The sequence below is a fragment of the Rutilus rutilus genome (genome assembly GCF_951802725.1).
Source record: "Rutilus rutilus genome assembly, chromosome: 2".
NCBI lineage: Eukaryota > Metazoa > Chordata > Actinopteri > Cypriniformes > Leuciscidae > Rutilus > Rutilus rutilus.
Genome location: NC_140210.1, coordinates 2,395,517 through 2,407,577, shown reverse-complemented (window position 1 = coordinate 2,407,577; position 12,061 = coordinate 2,395,517).

The following is a 12,061-nucleotide window of genomic DNA, read 5'->3' as shown; positions in this document are numbered from 1 at the left end:
TATTCACTTCCACACACGTGAAATGTAATTTTAAATAATATGATAATTAGCAGTTTTTAGTAGAGCATACCAAGAAGAAACTGTATCTAAATTGTAAATATATATATATATATATATATATATATATATATATATATATATATATATATATATATATATATATATATATATATATATATACAATTTAGATACATTTTGTTCTTGCTATGCTCGACTAGTCTTGTCAAGCATGAAAAACTGCTAATTATCCTATTATTTAAAATAAAATATTATATATATATATATATTGACTCACAGGGTGTTTTGGATGGTTGCTAGGGTGTTTCTAGGCTGTTCTGGATAGTTGCTAGGGTGTTGCTAGGCAGTTGCTAGGGTGTTCTGGGTGGTTTCTTACTGGCCCAAGTGAAAAGAGTGAACCTTGTTAAGTTAAACCAGTAAATAAATTATGGCCTCTTGCCTACATTTTTGGGATTTATGCCCATTTTATAGTCCGCCTCATGATTTCAGAAATCATTCATATCTAGAATATGAGCAATGTGAGCAACAGTGCCATCTCTAATAAAGCAAATTACTCTAGGATGCAGCTAATAAAATCTGTACCGTTTTGCTCGCTCCTGAACTTCTGGAAAGTTTTGGGTGAGAAAATGAATGTGTTCCTGCTGTGGAAAGTTAATGCCACAGGAAGTGTCTGTCTCTGTTTGCTCTGAGACGGGAATGTGCTCGGGACAGACGGACGGGACTCACTGCGAGACTGTTGCTGGGAAGAGAGAAGCTAACCTGAGAGCATCCAGTAATTCATTACCCTTTAGGGCCTGAATACATGTGATGAGAGCCCGTCTGTGAGTAAGCTTCAAAACCTCAACACTCGAAAGAACACGTTTGCCTGATGTGGACAAGAAAGTAGCCTTTTCTTATTTGTTTGTATAGTCAAAACCAGAACAAAACCCAAGAGCCAGAACCAGCATTTTTGCAGCATTCATGTTCCTCTCTGAGAGCAACAGAATTCTTGTTTTGCAACATAAAAACAAAAATGTTTCATTGTATTATAGCAGTTTTTTTACCTAGAGACAGATTTTTTTCAGATGGCTTTTAAACTGATATTTGTTCCTGTCAGCTCTTGCTGAAATCTCTCACTAGAGGTCAGTGTTGGATTTCATTTAACATGTTCTGCATCTGATGGCAGTTTCAAAGATAGACACAATATAATCTGTTTAGTATGTTTTTCCTGCAGTATTTCAGACATATTTTAAACTGAAAACACATGTGTGTACTTGTCCATTCATACTGTGCTGCATTATTTTAATTCTATGTCAGTATTTTACTTATTAATTTTAGTCCATTTTAAAATGGACTTTCTATGGCTTTCATTTATTTATGTCTTTTGTTCTTTTAAGTCAATTTTAAATTCAGTCGTAATCTTAAAATATTGTAAATTTGACCTTTAGCCTTTTTTCATTTCTAATTTGTTTTTTAAACGAATGATTCTTCATGATTCGGCAAGGATGCATTAAATTGACCATAAAAGTGACATTTATAATGTTACAAAAGACTCATTTTAAAAGAAATGCTGTTCTTTTGAACTTTCTATTCATCACAGAATCATGAAAAATAATATGCATCACAGTTTCAACAGAAATATGAAGCAGACACAACTGTTCTCAACATTAATAATAATCATAAATGTTTCTTGAGCATCAAATCATCATATTAGAGTGATTTCTGAAGGATCATGTGACACTGAAGACTGGAGTAATGATGCTGAAAATTCAGCTTTGATCACAATATATAAATTACACTTTACTATATGTATATATATATATATATATATATATATATATATATATATATATATGCATATAGCTATTTTAAATTGTAATAATATTTCACACTATTTCTGTTTTTACAGTATTTTCTGATCTCGTAAATGCAGCCTTGGTTAAGCCTTAATATCACCGACCCCAAACCTTTGAACGCTATATGTAAATATCACAATCTTAAATGATTACGAAAGAAAAATGGACAATATCTGAATATGAAATATTTCCACTAAGACTTTAGTAACAGATTTTAGCACCTAAAAGGCATGATGAAGAGGATGAAAGTGTGAGCAGAGAGGAGATGAAGACGTGAGGCTGGACAGAGGAGGGAAGGGAAGGTCAGGCCGCAGAAAAGAGCGATTTGTTTTCAGTGAAACTCGAGCGCACACCCCCACTTACCGCCGGCGCAGGCTAGCGGAATCAATTACCACTTGTCAGGATGAAACCAAAGCCATGCAACACAATAAGGGCACGACCTAAGAATTTCTGTGTGAGCTGCTGTGTGTGTGATTGTGATTTTGTTGGTGACTTTTATTTGTTTGTTTGCACAGGAGCAAGGCCCAGGCCCAAATATCAATATAAATGCATTTTATTTTTAATATTCAATCAATATTTTGGCTTCTTTTTCTATTGTTATAAGTCCGTGTTATATAAATGAAAAGGTTCAGACAGGTTTTGGGGTATGGAGGTACCTTGGAGAACCATGTAAATAACATGAAAACGTTAATCATTCAGTATACTGTTAAAAAAAATCCATCGTTTAAAAAAAAATAAAACTGGCAGCTGTGATTGCCAGAGTCCAGAAAAAAAGGTACAAAAGCTGTCACTGTGGCGGTACCTTTTCAAAAGGTACACCTTTGTACCTAAAGAGTGCATATTAGTCCCTCAAAGGTACATATTGGTACCAAAAGTGTACATATTAGTACCTAAATGGTACATATTAGAACCCTTTTGAAGGGTCCTGTCCCAGTGACAGCTTTTGGACCTTTTTTTCTGAGAGTGAATGATTCTGTAAAAATGTCAACATATTAACGGAATTAAAGTAAATTTAACAGAATTAAATTCTAAACCAGTAAATCCAACAGCCTTTTCTGATGAATTAACAAGGCCATGCTCACACTAAAATCTGTTTTGTACTGTGTTTTTGACATCCACCATAACAACACTGCTGGTAAAGAGAAAAACCACATGATGAATCAAAGTTTATCACACATAGCTTTTCCACAGGCTGAGGGAAATACCAATACAAAGAAGGTACATTGTCATACACACAAATACAAAACACCAATGACATTAAAATAATGCAATAAATATTCATTTAACAACATTAGATGGAACATTAAACCCAGATGTGCATGACTGATAACAAAAACATTTTGCTAACGTTCCCATTAAGTTATGAAAACGTTATTTCTGAATGTTATCTGAACGTTCAAAACATACATTTTTGGAATGTTTTAAAAACGTTGTTTCTTTAATGGAACGTCAAGGTAACATTCCATTTGATCATTTTGCAAACATTGTGCGAATGTTACTTTTAAATGTTCTCTGAACATTCTGAAATAATAAGTAACAGTTTAAAAAAAGTGTCAGACGAACATCCAACTAAGACTTTTCAGATAAATCATTCCATGAACGATGTATAAATGTTTTTGTGCTAACGAACATTATTAGTCAAGTCACCGTCATATAGCGCTTTATACAATACTGATTTTTTTCAAACTAGCTTCGTAATGTACAGTTCTGTATGCATGCAGTAACACTTTCCTTCCACAAAATACGAAATACCTCTAGTTTTGTTATAGGATACTGGGGATTTGTGTTTGTCAGCTACACAGGATGACCAACAGCCCAATACATTCATAGAATATGTGACACTGGACCACAAAACCAGTCACATGGGTCAATTTTTTTAAATTTAGATTTATACATCATATGAAAGTTGAATAAATAAGCTTTCCATTGATGTGTGTTTTGTTAGGACAGGACGATATTTGGCTGAGATACAACTATTGAAAATCTGGAATCTGAGGGTGCAAAGAAATCAAAACATTGAGAAAATCTCCTTTAAAGTTGTTCATTTATGTTGGCGATTGTGCTGCATTCACTCACAAAAATACATGTTTTATATATTTACGGTAGGAAATTTACAAAATATCTTCATGGAACATGATCTTTACTTAATATCCAAATGATTTTTGGCATAAAAGAAAAATCAATAATTTTGACCCATACAATGTATTGTTGGCTATTGCCACAGATATACCCGTGCGACTCGAGACTGGTGACGTGATCCAGGGTCACACATAGTCATAAAATAAAGTGAGAAAGGACAGATTGATGGTCTTACTTTAAGACCAGATCACTTTGAACAATCATTATTTTAAAGCCACTGGAAGAATGTCTGTTCATAACTTTGTCAGAACGTTACCCAATATTCCCATCTGATACTATCCACATTCTGAACATTAACTGAATTCAATTTTAATGTGGCATATTGCCCGGAATCTGGCATTATTATTTGCAGAAAGAATTGTGTATTGTTAATTAGCATTATTGATAAAAAATTATAATTTATTAAACATAGGCGTATTTTATCAAATTGCCATTTGCTGCCGTTTTCTTGTGATTTCAGCGCAGTTAGGGTTTGCATCATACATCACACATATCTACTTATTTGTTATTGGCCTTCTTTTCTTACAGACGTAAGCACATTTCTCTGGTTGTTTCTGGCGTGTTGAATCAAGTGTGTGTGTGTGTGTGGCAGAGGGCCGCCGTCAGCTGTCACTCTACACCTCACGGACGCTGTGGCTCACCAGAGGCCAGTGTGGTTCAGGGAAGGTTTGGAAACGTCTGAAACCTCTAACCACAGGAGCAGGCCGGCCACCCAAGCCGACAGACTGTGGGCGAGAGCCAATCTCTGCTGCGCTGGTGCCACCCGCCGCTGTGCCACAGACGGGCCCGAAGACACTTACCGCAAAACATCATTGAGTTACAGCTGACAGACCGCTGGAGGTGCTGGAGCAAACACGCCACAGTTAAATATCAATACATATTCTGTGTGTTTTTGGCTGTATTGCTATATCTTTTTGTATGGATACTGTGCGCAACAAATCTGTTTATGTATTGATTTGTTGTTTAAAACAATTTAGATATTACATTACCGCGACTGGTTAAGTTTTGATATGTCTTTAAGCTCACCAAGGCTGCATGTGTTTGTTAAAATATACAGTAAAACAGTAATATTGTGAAAGTGAGGGTATAAATAAAGGGACTAATCAACATAATGTGGAACAGGTGCGAAACTCAAATCAGAAACCATGGCAACTGATAATGACCAGGAACTCAGGAACAAAACAAAACCAAACATGAACAAAACGAATCCAAACTTAAAACACAATTAATCTAAACATAACGCTTGTAGATGCAAAGCTGAATTTTCAGCATCATTACTCCAGTCTTCAGTGTCAGTGATTTGCTAATCAAGAAATATTTATTGTTATTATCAACGTTGAAAACGGTTGTGCTGCTTTATGTTTTTGTGGAAATATATTTTGGGGAATTTCTATTCTTTGATGAAAAGAAAGTTCAAAAGAACCACATTTACTGAAAATATAAATATTTTGTGGAGTCTTTACTGTCACTTTTGATTATTTTAATGTGCCCTTACTGAATAAAATATGAATTTCATAAAAATAGATAGATAGATACAGTAGAAAGATAGATAGATAGATAGATAGATAGATAGATAGATACAGTAGATAGATAGATAGATAGATAGATAGATAGATAGATAGATAGATACAGTAGATAGATAGATAGATAGATAGATAGATAGATAGATAGATAGATAGATACAGTAGATAGATAGATAGCTAGATAGATAGATAGATAGATAGATAGATAGATAGATAGATAGATAGATAGATAGATAGATAGATAGATAGATAGATAGATACAGTAGATAGATAGATAGATAGATAGATAGATAGATAGATAGATAGATAGATAGATAGATAGATAGATAGATAGATAGATAGATAGATAGATAGATAGAGAAACAGTATACTAACTTGAATAAAATAACATATAAATCACATGGTGCAACTTGCCCCAACCTGACATTAAAAAAAGTTCAAATGTACTTTAGCTGACGCTTGTCTTCACAGAAATGTTTCTAATTTAAAACTTTTTTTAACTATGTGTTAAAAATAAAGGTTCCAGATGGTGGTTTTCACAGTGATGTCATAGAAGAACCATCTTTGGTTCCCTAAAGAACCTTTCAGTGATCAGCTCTTAGAAGACTAAAGAACATTTTAATAATCTGAAGAACCTTTTTCACTATAAAGAACAAATGGAAAGTTCCATGGATGTTAAAGGTTCGGAACCACCGATGCCAGTCAAGAACCTTTATATTTAGAGAGTGTAGAGAGTACCTGTAATTGGACTAAACCTTACTGAGATTGAGACATCTAGAACATGGTCAGTCCTTTATAACTCAGAATGACAGCTTGATCTACAATATCACAGCACTGTATAAATATCACAGAGACCACAATGTGACAGACAGGAGTCTTTCGACTGAAGCATGACAGCTCAGAGAAGAGATGCGAGGGGAATGGTAACAGATAGGATGAGAAACGAAAGGAAAGGCTGAGAGCGTGTGGAAGTGTCCTGAAGGAAATTGAGGCCGACGCTGCGACTGATTGGTTACTATTAGGAGACACTAATGGGTGTGACATTGATAAGGACTGTAACCCGATCGCATGTTTTTAGTGCTAACTTCTGCACTCCCGTCCAGCCATCAATCATTATTGCACGCCGAGCGAACTCCCTCGGCTCGCTAAATATTTAATCAGCTTTAAAAAAGATTACGGGCCAAAAAGGAGGGAAAATGATCACGGCCTTTCCTTTTTCTCCCTCTAAGTCTTCTGCTCTTTACAGTGTCTGTTTGTATTTCTGACAAAAAAATTACACTGTCATTAAAAAAGTGCCAAAATTATATCTTTAGGGGCTTAACAGCTGTTAGTTTGTATTAATATGTATTTATAGTATTAATAACAGCTATTAACTGTTGATTTAGTAAGTGGTAACTTGCGATTGTTATATGAAAGAGCTTTTTAAACCTGATTTAACTAAGAAAAATGTGTTTTGTTGGTATAAATGAATGTATTGAATGCCATATAATAGATTTGGATTTGAATAACAGCAGTTCATTTAGATGTAAAAAAATTAAATAATAATAATTCAGTGTATCTGTATACTGTAGGCTATTATTAATATTTTGAATTATTTTTCTGTTTTCATTTTAATTTTAGCTAAAGTTTAAGTCATTTTGTTGTGTGTTTTGCCATTTTCATTAGTTTTTTGTGTTTTATCTTTTTTATTTATTTTTTTGTAGATCAACTTAAAACTTAATGAAAATGACAACTAGCAACTTGGATAAAATAAAATGTTTACATTTTTCATATTTTATCTAATTATAATTATTTTTTATAAATAATGTATTTAGGTCGATTCAGTAAAACAAAATAACAATTTTTTAATCATACTATTATAGTTTTTAACATTATTTTGAATACGTTTTTATTTTCCTTTTTGAATTTGAGTTAAAGTTTTAGTCATTTTGTTGTGTTTTTGTCATTAGTTTTGTTTTTAAATATATCTATATAATTTTTATGATTTTTATTTTATTTTAATTTAACTTAATTTAAATGAAAATGAGAAAAAAATTGTTTTAAATTTTAGCCTTTTAGAATTATTTTTATTGAATTTTATTTTAAAAGGTGTCAGCTTTAGTTAACTATAATAACCCTGATTAGGCCGAATAACTTTGTACCTTATCTACTCTAAAAGGTGCATATTACACCCTAATTATGTACTTTTAAGGTACTATATGAACTTATGATACAAAGATTTCTTTGTGAATGACATTCTTTGCTCTTTATCATTTTGCTGTTGCATGTTAATTTGGCAGATGCTTTTATCCATCATGGCTTACAGTGCATGTATACATTTATTTGGGAATGGAACCCATGCTTATTGTAGCTTGGCATTACTTGCATGTCAAAGCATATTACAATAACATTTTGCTACTTCAGTGATTTTTTTTGTTACTTAATCCCACATTTCTCCCACAAATGTTTGAATGACTTCCTCCGAAACGGATGCAGTAGTTTAATGCATAATATTTAATCGTATCCACACATGTTCAGCGCTCACAGCTGTCATCGGCCCTCCGTCCCGGGCCACTGACACATTCCCAAAGTCACCGGACACCTGAGCCCGTGCTGCTTCCACCAGAGCCATAATTAAAGTATAAGTTACTGCATACAGCACGGTGTCCGGTGACCAGAGCAGAGACCCGATACCTGAGGCTCTGGTTCTACAGCACCGGCTCCCCATTAGCAGGTATGAATTATACATTCAGTACCATGGTACTTATAGCACAGAGAGAGGGAGGGGAAAGCGAGAAGGACGACAAGAGGGAAACAAGTGATAAAAGAGAGTGAATGATCAGTGAGAGACAGGTGGACATTGAATCAAGGAAGGTTGTTGGAATGAAACACTGCAGAGAGGGAGAGAGGGAGAGAGGGAGGGAGAGAGAGAGAGAGGGAGGGAGGGAGGGAGGGAGGGGGGGGGGGGGGTTCATTAACCTTGGCTCAAAGTGCATGATGTCATAATGATGTGTTTTATCTCTGAGAGCATCATTTAAATTTTCCTATCAAAATTGTGTAGTGTTTTGCTGTTATTTTCCACATCTTTTGACCGATGCATGTTCCAGTCATTCATGATGATTTTAATAAATAAAAAAAAGTTTTTTTTTAAAAGATTGCACTCACAAAGAGCACTGTCTCGATTAAATATTTAAGAGGTGATAATAAATAGAAAAAATTAAATAAAAAATGCATATTTACTTTAGAAATTGTCTTTTTAAATAGATTTGATTCATTTCTGTGACTTTTAAAGATTTTATTATTTCCCTTTTTAGGTCACAATCAAAATATTATTACAATTGAAAATGTATAAGTGTTTTCTGTACGTGAATATATTTTAAAACGTAATTTATTCCTGTGATGCAAAACTGAATTTTCAGCAGCCATTACTCCAGTCTTCAGCGTCACATTTTCTTAACATTTTTATAATAGATTTTATTAATTTCCGTGACTTTTAAAGGCTGTTTTAGGTCTGGAAATCACAATTTAAGGATCTTTAAAACGCACATATAGATAATAATAATAATAATAGTTTAATCATTAGCCGTACATTAGAAGCATTTCAATCGTATTTTCAAACATTTTTTTGGCGCCAAATTGCAGCTACCGGACGGACCACAGGAAGCGCTCGAGCGTTTCCCGTTACAGGCGACGATTGACAGTCGAGTTATTGTAGTTTTTTTATATATAATTTAAAATCATTTGGTTTAAAAACGTCCGAGAGGTTCGGCTAACGTTGACATGTCTGGATTAACTAAGTCAAACTGCAGTTGTGCGAGACGAACCTCAACACACTGCGCCTCAAAAATATACTTTTTTTTTTATTTATTTTTTTAAGACACGATATTATTCACACACTGACTGCAAAACTTAACATATACAATTCACATGCTTTACACAGAAAACTGACCCACCACAATCAGCGGATGATTGTATCCCTCCTCACAGGGAAGAAATGAGCTGAAGAAACCTGATCCGGGTCAGAAAAGAAGAGCATCTACCAAACGAGGCCCGGGAGTCACTTTTCAAGGCATGTTATATCTAGATTTAATGGAAATACAGGCTTTCCTGTAGCCCAAACAGGAACCGTGGTGTTTAGAAATGAGGAGGCAAAGTCCTCACAGTTTTTTTTTTTCTTTTTTCTAAAGAAATTAATGTCCCAGTTACACTTAATGTTGTCACATTTTCTTGGTTACATAAACGTTACTTTACATTACATCAACAAAACAAAAAACAAATACAATTATATTTTGTAGGCTATTTTTACATTAACAATGTAAGTCATTTTCTGTTTATTAAAACCAAGTAACGTTATACTTTTATACTTGAAATCTCATCAAGTTAGTTTTTTTAAAACATTTTTGCATTTATTCCAAAATAACTAAAGGCAGTAATTATTTAAACAATATATATTATTTATTTGTGAACTGATGTTCAACTGTTCTTTCAATAGTCAACTAATTTACACTGGTTACTAAACCCCCCATAGTCTTCATGTTTTCAGGCCATGTCAAGTTTGTCAAAGCAGTGATATCTAAGGGGCTGAGCTGTTTACTTTTTAATTAGTCTAGTTCACATATATTGCAATCGTTCAGATTGATTCGCGAACGCGGAACAAGCACGAAAACTAGAGGCAGGATTTATCGTGTAAACCAATCACAGCGCGATGGAGGCATTGCCTCCTCTCACGTGACTTTGCCCCATTCATTGATTCTCAATTACCCCCGTCAAACCCAGCGCACGCTTTAGGGGGTCTGGTAAAACTCAATGGGCTCAGGGGAGGCAAGAGAGACGCGGCGTCCCGCTGTAACTTTACCTGCTGGTGTCGCTGTTACTTTAGAAAAAACAGTGATTTATACACTTTTTAATGTCACATTTTGTAATTTTTGGATTGTTTCATTTTGTATTGTAGATTTTTTCTCATCTTATTATTATTATAAAAAATTTTTTTGAGGAGGAGGCACTGCCTCCCTTGCCTCCTTAGAGGAACTGCCTAATAAATAATCAAATTTGTGCCTTGAATGCAATGTAAGTTGTTTTGGATAAAAGTCTCTGCCAAATGCATAATGTACGTTATATCAAATTTGTCTCCTGAAATTCTTTGCGAGAAGTAAACAGACTTGATTTTTACATTTTTTGAAGAAAAACACGAAAAAAGCCTGAGTATTATTTTTGTGTGTGTGTGTGTGTTGATGTGCAGTTGGGTGTCAGACTTTGGCATCTGTTGTATACAAGAGAAACAGCTGAGATATTAAAAAGATCGGATTTTTCTGTCTTTGGTTCAGGGGTCAGTGGGTTGGTCACGAGGCAAACTCTGGGGTGGGTTTTGACAGTGACGGCCGATACACTTCATCTGTGATTACAGGACTTTTCCATCTCATGGAACTGCTGCAACTCCCACAATATTGATCCTCTAATAAAAGTCAACATGGAGAAGCAGAAAGATGCAGAATGAAATTACTGCCATCTCTTTTCTTACCTTCTCTCTCTGTCTTTCAGCTTTAGTTCCTTTGCTCCTCCTCCATTTCTCCGGGTTTGGCCCAGCGGATGAGATCCGTCTTTGACAGATGTGGCGACTGGGACAGAAGTGAAGTAGATGAAGACAGATTCTGACGTGTGTGTTCTGGGTGAGGAGATGCTGAAGAAACGGCAGAAGCATTGCTGCACAAGAGTCTGAGAGAATGCATTGACATTATTTATATACATTTCTTGTCATCATCATCATCATATCGATCTTCAAATATTGAATAAAATATTGCACTCAAAAAGTGTAAAGATGGAAATAATTTTCGTTTCAATGAATAATCATCTTTTTGCAGACAGATGGTGTAGTTACAACATCTACCAGCAGGGGCGAACTGTGCAGCCAAACCTGTAATGTTCCTTTAACTAGGAGGAAAACATTATCCTCCAGGAAGTGACATCATCATTTTAGAGGGAAAACAGACAGCACAAAATATTAGTAAGTGTTACCAATGGGTTTGGTGGATTCTGTATGGAAGCTTGTTTCCGCCACAGAATAAAACATTTTAAAAGATAATTGCGACTTTTTATCTCACAATTGCGAGTTTACATCTCGCAATTCTGACTTTATTTCTCAGAATTGTGAGATATAAAGTCCAGTTCTAAGAAGAAAAAAAGACGGCCTTTTTTTTTTTTTTTTTTACCTCAGAATAGTTTATATCTCACAATTCTGACTTTATAACACGCAATTGCGACTTTATATCATGCAATTCTGACTTTATATCTCCCAATTGTGTATTATAAAGTCAGAATTGCGATATAAACATGCAATTCTGAGAAAAAAAGTCAGAATTTCAAGTATGTTTCTCGCAATTGCGAATTTATATCTCATAATTCTGACTTTATAACACACAACTGTGACTTTATATCACGCAATTCTGACTTTATAACCTGCAATTGCGAATTTATATCACGTAATTCTGAGATAAAAAGTCAGAATTGTGAGATGTAAACTCGCAATTGTGAGAAAAAAAGTCAGAATTGTGAGATTAAAAAGTCGCAATT